This window comes from Pleurodeles waltl, chromosome 7, assembly GCF_031143425.1.
Source record: "Pleurodeles waltl isolate 20211129_DDA chromosome 7, aPleWal1.hap1.20221129, whole genome shotgun sequence".
Classification (NCBI taxonomy): Eukaryota; Metazoa; Chordata; class Amphibia; order Caudata; family Salamandridae; genus Pleurodeles; species Pleurodeles waltl.
This window is the reverse complement of record NC_090446.1, coordinates 175,095,316-175,113,345: the sequence shown is the minus strand read 5'-3', so window position 1 is coordinate 175,113,345 and position 18,030 is coordinate 175,095,316. Positions and strand designations below refer to the sequence as shown.

Sequence of the window (18,030 nt, the reverse complement as noted above, 5' to 3'; positions counted from 1 at the left end):
GCCGGTCCCTAAAAAAGCGCCTAGTTCAAGCCATTAAATCCAAGGACCCCATCGCCATCCGCGTAGCTAGGAAGTCCTATAAATCTGCAATATGCATAGCCAAGCGTGATCAAGATAGCAAATGGTGGACATCACTCAGCGACGCTGTGCGCGAGAGAAATTATAGTCTGTTCTGGTCCCTGGCAGCGCGAGGCCCAGAAACCAGTGGTTTGGACATCACAACCAATATTGCCCCAAGAGACTGGATAGCCCACTTTAGTAGTCTGTACTCCCCTGATCATGATAGCCCCACCTCTGTTTGTACGGGCCCCCTCCTACTTCACTCATTAGCACCAACCACCGCAGCACCCCTGTTGTTCTCCCAAAGTGATATAACTTATTCTCTAAGCACTCTAAAACGCGGCAGGGCCCCTGGTTCAGACTGCGTCCCAGCAGACCTATTCTCAACAGACCTAGCATCCTGGTCAAGATATCTCACCATTCTAGCTAACGCAATAGCATCTGGGGCGCCAATTCCCGACTCTTGGAAAGCGGCCATTGTTATTCCAATCTTTAAAAAGGGCGACAGATCTCTTCCCTGTAACTATAGACCCATTAGTCTAATTGACTGTGTCCAAAAAGTCTTCTGCCACTGCCTCCTAGGGAAGATAGAAGAATGGATAATTGACCACGATATCCTTAGCCCCCTCCAAGCCGGTTTCCGAAAGAAGATTTCCACCACTGATCAAGCCCTCAGATTCCTATTATTATATTGGAAAACAGTGTTCATTGGTAAAGGCAGCCTTTATGTAGCTTTCGTGGACCTCAAATCTGCTTTTGACCTAGTACCTCGCAACAAACTGTGGGTCACTCTCTCTCGGATGGGAATCCCGGAACCCATCCTTGCCATTTTGATACGACTCCACGAGGACAACTACGCACAAGTCAGGTGGGGCAACAAGGGCCAACTTACCGATAGAATCCACGTCTCTAGGGGTGTGCGGCAAGGTTGCGTACTTGCCCCGACCCTCTTTTCCCTGTACATCAACGAAATTGTCCCCTCCCTCCTCAGACTGCAGGCTGACGCACCTTTACTTGGCACACAAAAAATCCCAGTCTTACTCTTTGCCGATGACACTCTTTTGATATCTAAGACCCCTAGTGGTCTAAGGAAACTCCTTGCGTGCTTCGAGCATTTCTGTTCATCCCAGGGACTCGAAATCAACGCAACGAAAACCAAACTAATGACCCTTAATCCCCACAGATCTTTCAAAGGGAAATTTACTTTAGAGGGCTCCTCACTCGAGAAGGTGGGCATTTTCAGCTACCTGGGCATAACACTCACTGACAACATGTCCTGGAAGCCACACATAGGAAAACAAGCCCTTAAATTAAGACAAACAACTGGGGCTCTACTAAAAAATTTCCACCTCTCACACACAAAACCAATTCGCCCAGCATTACAGTTATACGAAGCCCAGGCAGTTTCCTCAGCGCTCTACGGGGCTGAACTTTGGGGTTATACCAAAACCCAAGACCTAACCACCGCTGAAAACAACTTCTTAAGAAACCTTGTGTCCCTTCCGCTAAGCACCCCACTGTTCCCTCTTTTCAAGGACCTCGGCATCAAACGCATTGGTCACAAAGCCCGCCTGCGACCTCTGCTGTACTGGCGGCATCTCTGGACCACTCCGGAACTTGACATCTTCACCGAAGCTCTACAGGTCATCCTAAAAGCCGACCACCTGCACAGAATCCCCTGGCTACAATCCATCAAGGATTTACTTCACTCTATCGGGCTCGATGATCTCTGGAACTCACCAGCCACGTCAGTCTTTCCCTCGAAAAGCGAACTAAAGAAACTTTACTGGCAAAGGGCCAACAACGAAGACACTCGGGCTGCACTCCACACTACATTATCTTGTGACTTTGCCAACCTAAAAGAGTCATGCAAGTACGAAACTTTTTGGGACCTAATCACGGCCCCAAGGGAAAGGAAACTGTACTTCCAGCTCCGCATTGGAACACTCCCATTAAGACTTTTCACCAGCAGCTGGTCACACAACGAATCCACCGCATGCCCTGCTTGCAAAGCCCCCGTCGAGAATCTCCCTCACCTCCTTTTTGCATGCCCCGCGTATACTGCCCCCATAGGAAATGGCTGGCCCCGACATGCAGACTACTGGGAGCACGCTGCTCTGCGCTAGCTCTGCGAATCCTTAGATCAGACACCAGGCCAACGCTAGTGATCGCTATCGCCAAATTCCTCGGAGCTAGTTGGCTTATTAGAGGGAAAACTCTCCTGGACAAAGACTCCAAATAAGACTGTCCCAACATCCTGCACAGTGCATTTCATTTCATTTCATTTCATCTAATTTCATTCCATTTTATTCTATCTCATTTTTATTCCATTTTAATTTTTATTTATGTTTTACTCCCTTTTATCACCATATTTACCTGCAATTTTATTTTATTATGTGCATTTATTTGTATTTATTACTGCTCGCGCTTTTTTGGCTCTTGTAGCCGCAATAAAGCTTCTTTGAAATTGAAAAATTGAAATTGATTTCTCTAGATGAGTCTTTCTATAACTTTAAAAGCAGAGAACCTTTCCTTGTACCTTACTTGTAGTGCCTTTAAAGGCACTTTACCAGCATTTCTCAGTAGAGAAGCCTTATGTTTGTAATGGAAGAGTTCTGACTCTACTAACGGGCAGCTAATATCATAGTGTAAAAGTACACACCTTTCAACAGGGTTTTAATAATTTGAATAGGGCAGTAACATCACCTCTTAAAACTGCTATGTTTATGTATCTTGTTATACAGAGTACTCTCCTGAAGTAATAGGTATTTTATGGGAGGATTGACGTTTGCACAGAACACCTCTTCATGATGAAGAGATTCTTTAGAGTTAGATATAGCTCTGCAGTGTGCTCTTCCCGGCAATTCAAAATGGCTGCAAGGTTAAATAGGTCTACAACAGCACCTTCTGACAGCAACTTCACCTGATGCACCTTCACCAGATAAAAGCTGTGCTGCACCGTAGGCTCTTACCTAGTGTTGGAAAATGGGTTATTGGTAAGGGCAGGTAAGTACCTACACTTAACAATAGGCCACTTACTTCCACTTAGGTCCAGTTAGGTCTCAGTAAATTAAACCCAGCTCAACCCTTGGTAGCTTGGCAACGAGCAACAAGGATTAACTTAGGAGACAGAGTGTAAAGCATTCAAATATCACAAAACAGTAATCAAATAAAACACAGGAAACAGTTTAAAAATCTAAAATCAATTTATAAAAATAGGAAATATTTTTAGCTTTAAAATGAAACCACAATGAATATAATCGGACAAGGGGAACCGGAGATATGAATTTTTAAAGAATTATTTCTTTCTAAAGCATAGAATCAAAAAGCGCCAATCTGGTCATCTGGTCGCACCTCGACCGGGGCAAAGTCAAAGTTTAAGGCCAGCCCCGATGGAGCCCGGCTCGGCTACAGCCCGCGGGAGGCCTCGGTCAAAAGTTTACCTTAGGACTTAGTCGTTTTTCCGAAGATTTTCTTCAGCGGGACGAACCTGCCAGTCCAATCCGACCTCCCGGAACTCTGCCTCGGATACGCGTTGCGGGAGCCCTCGGTGGAGATTTTTACCTTTGGACTTGGTTGGTTTTTTTAGGTGAAAATCCTGCGACCGGGGCAAACCTGGATCTTGATCCGACGTCCTTGGAGCCCTCCTCGGATACGCTGGCTGGGAGGTCCCGGTCAACTTCCTACGTTCGGACTTAGGCCCTCATTACAACATTGGCGGTAAAAGCCGCTTACCACCGTGCATAAGACTGCCAACACACCGCCGCGGCCGCGGAATTCCGCCACAGCTATTATGACCCACAGTTCTGAATCCGCCAAAATCTAGACACCCAGACAAGTCCGCCACACCAAACGTCAGCGATAAACTGGCGAAAACAAAACCTCCACCGTCACGCCAACAGAAATACGCCCACACTATCACGACCCACGAATCCACGCGGCGGTCTTTCAACCGCGGTATTCCATTGGCAGTACACACCGCCGAGCTCAAAATACATACACATTTACAAAACACAGCCACATTGGACAAATCGAAATACACACACCTGATAAACATACACACACCACTCACACACACCCAATACAATATAAAACACACACCCACATCACCCACAAACCCTTACAACAACAAATCACGAATGAAAGCCAGAGAGAGACAGCACCAGCAAGAATAACAGCATCCACAGGCACACACCATCACCCACATAACTTCCACGCACCTCACACAACACCACACTACATATCAGCACACTTATCACCCCACACATCACCTACACCACCCCATGGCACGGCAAAGACACCCCAGGTTCTCTGAGGAGGAGCTCAGGGTCATGGTGGAGGAAATTGTCCGGGTAGAGCCGCAGCTATTCGGAGCACAGGTGCAGCACACCTCAATTGCAAGGAAGATGGAGCTATGGCGAAGAATAGTGGACAGGGTCAATGCAGTGGGACAGCACCCAAGAAATCGGGAGGACATCAGGAAGAGGTGGAATGACCTATGGGGGAAGGTGCGTTCTGTGGTCTCAAGACACCACCTGTCGGTTCAGCGGACTGGTGGCGGACCCCCACCTCCTCCCCCACAACGAACAACATGGGAGGAGCAAGTCCTGGCGATTCTGCATCCTGAGGGCCTTGCAGGAGTAGGTGGAGGAATGGTCTCTGGTAAGACAAATCTTAACTATTACATCCCCCACCCTACCTGCATGCCAGCACATACCGCCACCCTCACCCTCACCCTCACCCCCAGCACTCCAACTCCTCACATATGTCCCAACATCACAAACCACCCATCCCAACACCAAGCCCTGCATGCAACAACAAAGCATGGACACCCATCACTAAAGCATGCCCACTGCACATACCCACACACCCCCCTAAACCATCATCACACAAGGTCCCACACAGGAATGCTAGCACTGGGGTCCACGGTCACCCACCCATTGCACACCATGCCACACACAGATGTAATGAACATCCTTTTATACCCCTGCAGGACCCCTACCCAACGTCACCGGACAGGAGGGTCCACACATGTCCACACCACCAACAGAAGAGGCCCACAGTGATGACAGCACCTCTGTCCAACTGGATCTAGATGACCAGCCCGGCCCATCAGGGACCTCGGGACAGTCGGTTCCCATCACACAGTCACAGGCCACTACAGAGCTTCCCCCCTCTGGAAACACCAGCACAGCACCCACCCAGCGGGCCCATACCTCCGTCCCCAGGACACGTCAATCAGCTGTGTGTCCACCACTACAGGGAACCCAGGCTAACCCACCACCCCAACAACAACAGGAACCCAGGGGCAGTGGCAGTGGGCATACGGTCCAGGGGACGGAATCCCAGGAACACAGGGGAACTGGGAGGGCTGCTGTGTGACAGGGGGCGGACAGGCCAAGGGAACCCACTCTCCACGAGGCCCTCTCCTCCATCATGGGAGCCTACCACCACTCCCAGGAGACGATGGCAACGGTACTGGCCAAGTCTCAGGAGACCCAGCGCCTGCAGGAGGAACAGTATATGGGCTTCAGGGAGGAACTCTGAACCATCAGCTCCACCCTGGGCACCATCGTAGGGGTGCTGAAGGATGTACTCAACACCAGGAGGGACACTGTGGCACTACAAGGGGCCCCTGACACTAGCATGGATGATGAACTGCCCACCACCTCCGCCGGCGCTAGTGGACAGGACGCCCCGCCACAGGACCACCACACCAGCACCCCACCCCCTGCAAGAGGAGAACCACCCCGCAAACGGTCCCTGAGATCCAAGAACAAGACAGAGCACGATGCCAAGACCCCCGCCAAGAAATGAGACCACCAAGATTGTCATCCTACTGTCCCACTTTGTCACCCTGTCCATACTTAAACTGCCCCAGCTCCACTTCCTATGCCCATATGGGCAATGCACCTGTGAGACTAATAGACTGGACTCTGCCATGGACATTCCTCCGCCATCACCCCTCACCATTTTACTACCCCCTCCAATATTGAGCACTTAAATAAACACACTTAAAGCACACAAAAATCTGGAGTCTGTCTGTGATTTAATAGTGATTTAACAATTACAGTGACAAAATGCTCTTTCAATTGTAATGTCAACATACCTATGTCACACAGCTCCAGTCCATGAGGAATCTAAGCAGATGTCACACAGTGGGACCCACATCTGTGAAATCATAAGGGAAAGTGACAACTCAGTGACCATACACTGGGTGAAAACGACAGACTGTAGAGAGGCAGTAGTGTATAAGTACATGTAGTAGGCAGGTCTGTACTCTTACCTGTGTCTCACTGGAAATATTGCTGGATCACTGAGTCCCTGTTGTTCATGTCTTCTTCCTCTGCTTCCTCGTCTTCACTGTCCACAGGCTCCACAGCTGCCACAACACCACCATCTGGACCATCCTCCTGCAGAAAAGGCACCTGTCATCGCAAAGCCAAGTTGTGAAGCATACAGCAGACCACGATGATCTGGCACACCTTCTTTGGTGAGTAGAATAGGCATCCACCTGTCATATGGAGGCACCGGAACCTGGCCTTCAGGAGGCTGAAGGTCCGCTCGATCACCCTCCTAGTTCGTCCATGGGCCTCATTGTAGTGTTCCTCTGCCCTTGTCCTGGTATTCCTCACTGGGGTCAGTAGCCATGACAGGTTGGGGTAACCAGAGTCACCTGCAAATGGCGAGGGACAACTGTTAGACACGCACTAACCTGTAGGGATATCCCCAGACCCAGACAACCATTCCCACTGTCTTGCTTCCAGGTGCTCACCTAATAGCCACACACAGTGCCTCTGGAGTTGACCCATCACATAAGGGATGCTGCTATTCCGCAGGATGTAGGCATCATGCACTGAGCCAGGGAACATGGCATTCACATGGGAGATGTACTGGTCTGCCAAACATACCATCTGTACATTCATTGAATGATAACTCTTTCGGTTTCTGTACACCTGTTCACTCCTGTGGGGGGTACCAAAGCCACATGGGTCCCATCAATGGCACCTATGATGTTGGGGATATGTCCCAGGGCATAGAAATCGCCTTTCACTGTAGGCAAATCCTCCACCTGAGGGAAAACGATGTAGCTTCGCATGTGTTTCAGAAGGACAGACAACACTCTGGACAACACGTTGGAAAACATAGGCTGGGACATCCCTGATGCTATGGCCACTGTTGTTTGAAATGACCCACTTGCAAGGAAATGGAGCACTGACAGCACCTGCACTTGAGGGGGGATTCCTGTGGGATGGCGGATTGCTGACATCAGGTCTGGCTCCAACTGGGTACACAGTTCCTGGATTGTGGCACGGTCAAGCCTGTATGTGATAATCACGTCTTTCCTCCATTGTCGACAGGTCCACCAACAGTCGGTACACCGGAGGATGCCGCCATCTCCTCACATGTCCCAGCGGACGGTGCCTATGAAGGACAACAGCGAGCACAGAGTCAAACTACTCAGAGGTACGTACCCACAGTTTACACAGAACACCATTCATACACAAAAAGTGGCCTGTATGTGTGATGAGTCTAGGTCTAGGTATGTGTGACGCAGTTGGAAATAAAGCCATGTGGGCCTCTGAAATGGCAGCTGCCTGACCTCTAAAGTGGGACAATGGGATGTGAGGTAACTGCGCTGGCGTTGTACACCGTCGCGGTAGGCGGTCGAAGACCGCGGTGCAATGCTGCATTGGTCAACATTGGACCCTATGGGTCCCAGGAGCCAATGACGATGTACACCGGCGGTGACGGTACGCACTGCTGCGGACGTGACCGCCATTTTCTATCTGTTCAATCACTCAATACCTGATCTTCGACAGGGGAGGACCTACACTGCAAGTGCTGCTGTGACCTCGGTCTGGAAGAGACAATGGCTCGAGTGTCTGGGGCTAAGGGCCCCTGCCTTCACATCAGAGGAGTTGGAGAAACTCGTGGATGGGGTCCTCCCCCAGTACACGCTACTCTACGGTCCTCTAGACAAACTGGTAAGTACACAGGGAGCATGATGTATGGGCTATGCCTGTGTGGAGAGGGCTGGATGTAAGAAGGAAGGGGAGAGAGTGCGGCGTGCATGAAACGACGGTGAATGCATGTGCCACATGGCAAGGGTAGGGATGGGAGCCAATCACTTTGATGGTGCAGTTGGTAATAACTTACTCTTCCCCCTGACATTTCATGTAGGTCAGCACCCACCAGAAAAAACATATTCGGCGTGCCATCACCAAGGACGTCCGGACCCTGGGGGTCTACCACAGACGGAGCACCCACTGCCGGAAAAGATGGGAGGACATTTGCCCCTGGAGCAAGAAGACGGCGGAGGCTCAGCTGGGGATGGCCTCCCAAAGCGGGAGGGGTGCCCGTCGCACCATGACCCCCTGATGTTCAGGATCCTGGCGGTGGCCTACCCGGAGTTTGATGGACGCTTGAGGGCATCACAGCAGCAACAAGGGGGTGAGTACACTCTCATTCTGCTGACTTTGCGCGCAGTGGAGGGGTCTGGGTGGGGGAGGTGGGCTGTGGGTTTCCCTAGGCCAGGGAGAGTTCCGTAGGCAAGGTCCCTCCGTAAGGCAGGCCATGTGGAACCCCACCCCACCTCTGTAGAGTGCCAAGTACACCTAGTCATGCCCCTGTGTCATCTATGTGTGCAGATGTCGTCCATAGCCTTGTAGGCCATTTCCCAGGAATTGAACAGTGGAGCCCAAGAGCGCGGCATAGTGCAGGGGGCTTGTGTGTCTGTCGTGTCTGCCAACGGTAGCGGTAATGCATGCACTCAACATGTCTTTCTTCTGTCGTCCCCCCCCTTTTTGTGGTCTCCCTGTTCTTGTGTGCATTAGCATCATCAGGCGGAGGAGCAGTGGCACCGGAGCACCAGGGAGCTGCATCCCACATGGCCATGGAGGGCCACACTACGGAATCGGACTTCACCAGTGGGACGGAGTGCGAGGGGAGCTCCACGGCGGGGACAGGAGCTGAGACCAGTGACACGGACTCGGACTCTGATGGGAGCTCCCTTGTGGTGGCGGCAACATCTGTGCCACCCCCATCTACAGGTACAGCCGCCACCACCCCTTCCAGCACCGCCCTCCCAGCAGCCCCTCAGCCTTCGCCCCGTGCCCGCTCACCCGGGAGGGTGGGCATCACCTTCGCCCCAGGCACCTCAGTCCCTGCCCCAGTCACCCCTGCTGCCCTCAGTGAGGAGGCCATTGACCTCCTCAGGTCCCTCACTGTTGGGCAGTCTACCATTCTGAATGCCATCCATGGTGCAACAAACAAATGCATTCCTGGAGGGCATTCATTCTGGTCAGGCGGCCCTTCAGGGAGCTTTTTAGACTCTGGCCTCAGCACTGATGGCAGCCATTGTCCCTGTGTCTAGCCTCCCCCCTCCAACTTCCTCCACCCCGACCCGATCCCCTATACCTCAGCCTATCCCAAGCACACCTACAGACCAGCATGCACACACGTCAACACACAAGGGAAACTCAGGCAAACATAAGCACCACACATCCCACAGGCACTCACGCAAGCATCACACACATGCAGACACACCAACATCCACTGCCTCCACTGTGTCCCCCTCCTCCTCGTCTCCCTCCGCCCTCCCTGTCTCGTCTACACTCACACCTGCATGCACTACCTCTACAGCCACTACGTCCCTCTCCATCACACCCACCACCACACCCCGCTCACGTGCAGTCACCACCCCACTACCATTCACACGTCCCTTGTGTCCTCTCCCAGTGTGTCTGTGACGCCCCCTCCGAAGATACACAAACGCAGGCACACACCAACACAACAGCCATCCACCTCACGACAGCCTCCAGCGCATGCACCTTCACCCAAAGTCAGCAAACGAACACCTCCTACAACCACAACCTCTTCCTCCACTCCGAAACCAGCTACCCGTCCCAGTGTGTCAAAAAAACTTTTCCTGTCAAACCTTGACCTCTTTCCCACACCTCCCACACCTCGTCCGTCTCATAGGTCCCGAACTAGCACCTCAGCCACAACATCTCCGGGACCAGTGGTGCCTGTAGTTACCGGAATCTGGAGTGCACCGTCCAACAGGGCAGCCAGTGTGGCACGGAGCCACAGCACAAACAGTCCCCCACCTGTGAAGCATCAGAAGTTGGCCAGTGCCCGGCAGGAGAGGGGGAAGACTCCAGCCACCAAAGCCGCTCCCAGGGGTCCCGGTGGGAGTGTGGAGTCAGCTGTGACACCTTCCAAGGTGGGGAAGGGCTTCAAGAAACCCGGCAAGTCTGGGAAGAGCAGCTCGGCGGAGAAGACTGCCATCATCCCCGCTGCCCAGGAGGCTACCTCCAGCACCAGCCCAGCTGCCCAGGACAGGACCGCCAGCACCAGCACACCTGCCCAGGACAGGACCGCCAGCACCAGCCCACCTGCCCAGGACAGGACCGCCAGCACCAGCCCAGCTGCCCAGGACAGGACCACCAGCACCAGCCCAGCTGCCCAGGAGAGGATCGCCAGCACCAGCACACCTGCCCAGGACAGGACCGCCAGCACCAGCCCACCTGCCCAGGACAGGACCACCAGCACCAGCCCACCTGCCCAGGAGGCCACCGCCAGCACAAGCCCCGCTGGGCCATGAAGGACTGCCAGCACAAGCCCCTCTGGGCCATGAAGGACCGGCAGCAGCTGAGTCCCTGCAATGGAGACCGCCGCCTCAAGCACCACTGCACAGGGCACCGCCGCCTCAAGCACCGCTGAACAGGGCACCGCCGTCTCAAGCACCGCTGCACAGGGCACCGCCGTCTCAAGCACCGCTGAACAGGGCACCGCCGTCTCAAGCAGTGCCCGTCTCAAGCACCGCTGAACAGGGCACCGCCGTCTCAAGCACCGCTGCACAGGGCACCGTTGTCTCAAGCACAGCTGAACAGGGCACCGCCGTCTCAAGAACCGCTGAACAGGGCACCGCCATCTCAAGCACCGCAGAACAGGGCACCGCTGTCTCAAGCACCGCTGGCCCATGAGCGGCAAGGGCACTGACACAACTGAGTCCGTCACGGGGTGAATGATGCACTCTGGGCACAAAGCCCCCTCCAGAACCAGTGGAGAAAGGCATCCACTACCTCTGTCCTTAGCAGGATGAAGCACTCTGGGCACAAAGCCCCCTCCAGAACCAGTGGAGAAAGGCATCCACTACCTCTGTCCTTAGCAGGATGAAGCACTCTGGGCACAAAGCCCCCTCCAGAACCAGTGGACACTGTCATCCACTACCTCTGTCCTTAGCAGGATGAAGCACTCTGGGCACAGAGCCCCCTCCAGAACCAGTGGATATTGCCATCCACTACCTCTGTCCTTAGCAGGATGAAGCACTCTGGGCACAGAGCCCCCTCCAGAACCAGTGGAGACTGTCATCCACTTGAGAGACTGTGGCTTTGCACTCCCCAGGATTGAACAGTGGGCAACCCACCCACTGTAGAGATTTGAGAGACTGTGGATTTGCACTCCCCAGGATTGAACAGTGGGCAAACCACCACTGTAGAGACTTGAGAGACTGTGGCTTTGCACTCCCCAGGATTGAACAGTGGGCAAACCACCCACTGTAGAGACTTGAGAGACTGTGGCTTTGCACTCCCCAGGATGGAACAGTGGGCATGTGGCCCCCTCGTGGATTTGGCGTTGTGCACTCAACCGGCTGAGGTGCCCCCCCTTTCCCTCCCCCTGAGGTGCCTGTTTAGTTGCTCTCTGATGCCCCTGCAGTGTTCTCTCCGTCATGTTCGGGGATCTTGTGTGGGCCTCGCCCATACTGTGTGGTCCCAGTGTCCCATGGACTTTATTAGAGCACTACCTGGACTACTATGCTTGGTATATATTTTGTACATGGTATATATATATATATTTCTGCCTACTTGCTTTTAATATATTACAATGGTTACACTCATTTACTATTGTCTTTGCATTCTTCCAGAGGGTTTCGGGGGTGTAACTGTGATGTATTGATATGCATTAGTGTGTGTGTTGTAGTGGGTGAGGGTGGGGGTGTTGTGTGTGTATGTCCCTGTTTTTTCCCTCCCCCCTCCCCTGTGTTGTAGGTGCAGTACTCACCGTGGTCTTCGCCGCCGGCGTTCGTGCTCCTGGTAGAGGAGCAGGAAGACTATTGCAGGTAGAATTTGGAGTTCCGGATCCATGGCGTCCTCGTTCCTCGTGGGGTGTGTAGAGGTGAGCGTTTTTCCTTCGGTATTCCTGTTTCCGCTGTGTTTTTATCCGCGGTGAATCCGCCCCGGAAAAGGTGGCGGATTGGCCTGTTGTGATACTGTGGGCGGTACATTGTCCTCCGCCTGTCTGTTGGCGGTGACCGCCAAGCTGTTTGTTTGTATCGCCGTGGCGGTCGGATTGTTAAAGTGGCTGTCATAGTAGCACATTTTTTTCCGCCGGCCTGTTGGCAGTCTTACCGCCGCTTTATCACCGTCCGCCAGGGTTGTAATGACCACCATAGTCTCTTTTTTGGAGATTTTCTTCACCGGGACGAACCTGCAAGACAGGCCGGGTCACGGTTGAGGCAAGCCGCCTAGAGTTGCCGCAGCAGGTCGGTCCCTCTATGGAGCTTTTTTCCAAAAGTTCTCCAAACTTCTGGATCTTCTTCCAGATGTTCTTGTAAGGTTCTTTTGGGGTCCAAAGCTCACCCCAAGGTTCCAGAAGCTCTGAGATGCTCCTTGGGGGTATGGACTACAACTCCCAGAATGCACCCGGCCCAAACTCCTTTTTGGCCACTGGACAGTAGTCAGCTGGTTGGTTTCTTCAGGAGTTGGTGCAGGGGACTCTGGTTAGCAAGTTTTCACCTGTAGCAAACAGGGAGTCCCTCCTTGAACCAGTTAAAGCCAGGCAAACTCCTGTTTGTGGTAAAGCCCAAGTGTGCAGCTGTTGCAGTCCTTCAGAATGCAGGGTCCAGGTGCAGGCCAGGGGTCCAGCAGGGCAGTCCTTCTTCTCCTGTAGTTCTTCCTTTTTGGAATCTGATGGGGATCTGAGGTGTGGGTGCAGGTCTGACAGTTTTATCCCTGCTCCTGGGTGAAAAACAGGGGGGTCCTGGTTCTCCAATCAGTTTAAAACTCTTTACCTGAACAAGTTACATTAAATCCAACAACTGGAACTTGTGTGATTTATTATAACAATTCATTTGATACCAAACTTCTGGTATCTGTTAATTAAGGGGACTTTTAAAATTGAAATAAAGTCTCCCCATTCTAGCCTATGGAGGCCAGTCACTACAATGAGGGAAAAACGAATTTGGCTGTTTTACCTCACCAGGGCTTATAAAACTATTTTTATAAGGTCCCTGCTTATAGTTACATGGCACCCAGCCCTAGGGGCACATAGGGCACACCTTAGGGGTGACTTATATGTAACAATAAGATAGTTTACGACTTTGTAACTACTTTTAATTCCAAAGTCGAATTTGCATGTAACTTTAATTTAAAAGCAGCTAGCAAGACAAGCCTGCCTTTAAAATGACACTGGGCACCTCAGCAGTGCACCTATGGGGGCACTACCTATGCTGGGGTCCCTAAACCTCCATGCCCTGCCATATACTATGGGCTTATAGGTAGGTTAATTTTGCCAATTATAATTAGCCTAATTTGCATATCCACTTTACACAGAGCACTGGCCCTGGAACTGGTAAGCAGTACCCAGGGCACAGCCAAGAGTCAGTAACCACCGTACCTGTCCAAAACGTTTGGGGGTGACCAGGGCAAAAAGGAGGACTTTCCTACACCTAGCCAGCTACTGCTGTGTCAAACATCTCTTCTGCATTTACGAGGGTTTCATAGTTAGATGTGTCCATTCCAGCAACTTCTTTGTGGCTTTATCTAGCTGCCCTCAAACAGGAAAAGACACTCGGGGCATATTTATACTCTGTTTGCGCCGGATTTGCTTAATTTTTTTTTATGCAAATTGAGTGCAAACCTAACACCATATTTATACTATGACGCCCAACCCTGCAAACGTCAAAATTCCTCCTTGTGCGTCATTTTCTGGATGCGGGAAACTGCCTTGCGGTAATGACATGCAAGGTAGGCGTTCCTGTCTAAAAAATGTGTGCCTTATTTATACTCCCGCGTCATTTTGACACACAGGAGGGGGCAGGCCTTAAAAAACGGCACACAGCCCGATGTGTGCCGTTTTTTAACGCCTGGGTGAGGGTAGGCATTAAGAGGCCTGTGGGCTCACTTCCTTAGTCTCTGACCTTGGAAGCAGTCCAGAGGTGCCCCCCAGGGACACCCCCTGCCACCCTCGCCCACCCCTGGAGGACACCCATGGATTGGGGGATGCATCCCAGGAAAGTAGAGGTAAGTATAATTTTTTTATTTTTTTAAAGTGGCATAGGGGGGCTATCTTGGGCCCACCTACATGCCACTGTGCCCAATGGCCATGTCGAGGGGCAGAAGTCCCCTGGGCATGGCCATTGGGCAAGGGGACATGACTCCTGTCTTTGCTAAGACAGGAGTCATTTCAATGGGGGTTGTGCATCAAAAAATGGTGCAAGTTCGGTTAGAGCCATGATTTTGTACTCTAACCTGACCTGCACCATTTTTTGACAGTCAAGCCCCATTTTTCCCTACACCGGCGCTGCCTGGTTGGAGTCATTTTTTTTTTTACTCTGGCAGCCCGCAGCTCCGGCTAATGTCAATCCTTAAATAAGGCGCCCGCCTGGTGCGTAGGAATGGTGTTAGCCGGCGGTACATTTTTTGACGCAAACCAGTGCCGGCGCTGGTTTGCGTCAAAAAATATAAATATGGGCCAAGGTTCTCCTAAATCACAGGATAAATAGTGCAATATAGTTTTCTTCAGCTAGCATTTTAAAGTACATTTTAAACATTGAAGTATTAGTAATGAAGAGGTCCACTACCTCCAACTTGGATTTTCATAAGACTACCACACTGCAAACCAGTGGGCAGAAGAGTTTATGAGAAGGGCACAGCCTAATCTGCTGTGAAATGGACTGCAGCCAATAGTTTCATGATACGGCCATGTCTGATGGTGTTTCTACCTGCCATGCCCTTTTGCAACATTTCTCTTTTATTCTATTCTAGATCAATCATTTGAGCCTGGTACAGCTAAATTACTGTTTAGGTAGACTAAATATGAAGGCAGAATTACTGGTACAAAGCAGTGAGGATACATTGGCAAGTGCGTGGGAAATACTGGGAACAGGGAGAGCAAAACAACGAGAGAGAGAGACAGGAGGAGAAAGTAAGAAGTAGAGCAATGAAAAAAGAGATGGTTCTAGAAAAAGATAGAAAAAGATGGAAGGTGCAGACACTGCTTCACTATTGGTGGCTTGGCACCGGAGCAAATTGTTGATAAATCTTGCCCACAGTTTTCATCATTACAAATCAAATGTGCTTGAAATACACTGTTTGCTATCAACAATCCACCAAAGCTCTTTGAGGATATTTTCGAAATCCCCCACAAATGTATCTTTAAATCCCATTATATTATGATCATTATTAGTTGGGGATGCTTTACAATGTACCTTATTTCGCAAATGTCCAACCTATTCCCTGACGTTGACTGACACCAATAATCAAAAACACAAAAATGTGCTTTAAAACCACGTTTTCATTACTTGCTGCCATACTCTTGACTCCTCCCAAAAATGGATGCAACCTTCCCATGTTTTAAGGAGAATGCATTGAAGAATCTAGCAACAGAAACAGTTGCTGTTACCAGAGGAGGTGCTCTCTACTGGGATCCTGGGCATACCTGGTAGGAAGGCAACTGGCAACAGGCCCATATAGCTTACATTTTGCTTTGAGGGGAGGCGAGAACTTTGTGATGTTGAAGCCGTCCTATAGGAAACATGAGGAATCATAGCATTCGTGTGTCAAAAAAATAAGAATCCCAGCCAATCTGCCAGTTGCACAGAGTCCTGGAAGTAGGCCAAGCAGGAGCACCAGGTAGTGTTGGGCAAGGTCTGCAAACTTCGTTATTCTTCACGGAAAATCCTAAAGTGACTGTTTTTTCTGAAAAACAAAAATAAATAACAAATGGCCCCGGTGTGGTGAGAGTTCATCTGCATTGTTGCTTGTTCTGGACCTTCATGCTTTTCGTTTTGCAAGTCAGAAGGACCACCAGCATAGGGCTGTCTTTCTGACGTACATTGACCGATGACCTTGTGGTAGACGGTCAGTCAAAAATTCCCGATGGCAGAGCCTTGCCTCCAGTCAAATTTTAAATGAGTGTGAGAAACTCTCCTCACCCTTCTTGTGAATCTTTTAAGCAGATGCATCAGGTTGAGTCGAAATCTCCAGGAAAGAGCAGACAAAGCTTCAAGTACAAGCGAAAGTATAAGAATTACCTTAACGTTTGAATAAAAAGGTGTATCAAGTATGGTAAATGACTGGGTTGAAGGGGGCCATACAATATACAGAAAGAAATATCATCTTCTCCTGATCACGCATCTCTAACAATCACCAATAATAGATATTCCCAAATGTTACTTTGTCTGTTGATTTCAACTGGAGTTTTGAGATGAATTTTGAAAACGTTAATTGGATGTCCTTTTAAGTCAGGAAATGTGACTTACCAGTTACCTTTGTTTGAGGATTTGGTAAATGTTAATGCAAAAAATTATTATATTTTATATACTTCATACAACATTTGATTTTGTTAAATAATATTGAATATATGTCGTGCTGCTTTTTTTTTTATCTCAGGTAGGTGGAACTAACAAGCGGGGAACTCACAATGACAGCCAGTCTGCTTGTGCACAGACCAACAGGATCCAGGGATCGATTAAACCAGTTGAATCTTCTCTGTTGCTTGTCACTGTCTGCGAAGCCACAGCATCTCTTCCAGAGCATAAATGATGTCTTTACATGAAGACTTGGATATGACACTCTTACATTCAATTATTAGAAACGCCACAACACGAAATATTGTGCGAAGTGCTCTATTCTCGATCTTTACAAATATGTGCAAATAAAATAATCTGAGCCTGTCTGTGAAAATATGAGTAATCTTTGTACTAAAGAATATTTCGTCATTTGAGAGTAGATGTTGAAACATATTGTTTACCACAGAAAGTCTTTTTTCAGACTGTGAAAATATTATATAATAGAGCTTGTTGGGGGTCAGAGTTACTCCATCACAAACATGATGAAAAGCTCATCGTCCTAATTACAAGGTCATTACATTCTATGTCACTTGCAATAATGCAAACAGGATACCTTTTACGTTTGTGACAGACTACCCATCTGCCAAATTCTAAATAAAGGTCTAACTTTTATAGAAAGACAGTCTTATTAAATGCAGGTGGTTTATCATGGGCCTCTCTCCACTCAAGAGGGAGATGCTGCAGGTCATAGAATGCATAAGCAACTCTATGGACTAGATAGACAAAGATTCCGGTTTGCCATTTCTTAATTGCAAATCTTTATGATTCACAATTAGGAAATCGCAAACTGCGATGTAATGTGTCTCAGACATATTTAATGATTCACAGTGGGTCACAAATGGACCTGCCTAATCAATATTCATGAGACCGGTCGCAATTTGTATCTTATTGTGAATGGCTACAATCACAGGTATGGTGGCCTTCTCAGGTCAGCAGACCACCATGCGTGTGATTGCTTTTTCAATAAAGCTATATTTTTGTAATGAAGCCCTTTGACTTAAAGGAAAACGGGATGCATCACAAAAACAAAAATGAAAAGTTTTCATTTCATTTTTGAAGAGTAGGCAGTGGTCCTACATTCACGAAAGGGAAAGGGTCCCTTGGGGACCTTTTCCCATTTGCGCATGGCTTACCACCAACTTGAAGCTGGTGGTAAACTGCAAATGTTTTGAAACCACATTCCAGTCGCAAAATATTCATACATCCCACTGTGACTCGCTATTAGGAAAGGACATCCATGATACACCCTTTCCTAATACTGACTGTTAGAAATGGGGTCTTTGGTTGACAGTCAGGTTACCCCCTGTTCAAGCAAGGACCCTCACTCTAGT

General features: G+C 49.9%; 1 long non-coding RNA gene across 1 annotated transcript in view; it reads left to right on the top strand.

Moving 5' to 3' along the window:
- Positions 1-17,033, top strand: part of LOC138247218 (uncharacterized) — a 106,856-nt gene extending 89,823 nt beyond the window's left edge. Inside the window, exon 3 of the long non-coding RNA XR_011194370.1 lies at positions 16,740-17,033. This is a non-coding gene — a long non-coding RNA (uncharacterized lncRNA). The remainder of the gene's footprint in view (positions 1-16,739) is intronic.
- Positions 17,034-18,030: the final 997 nt, after the last annotated feature.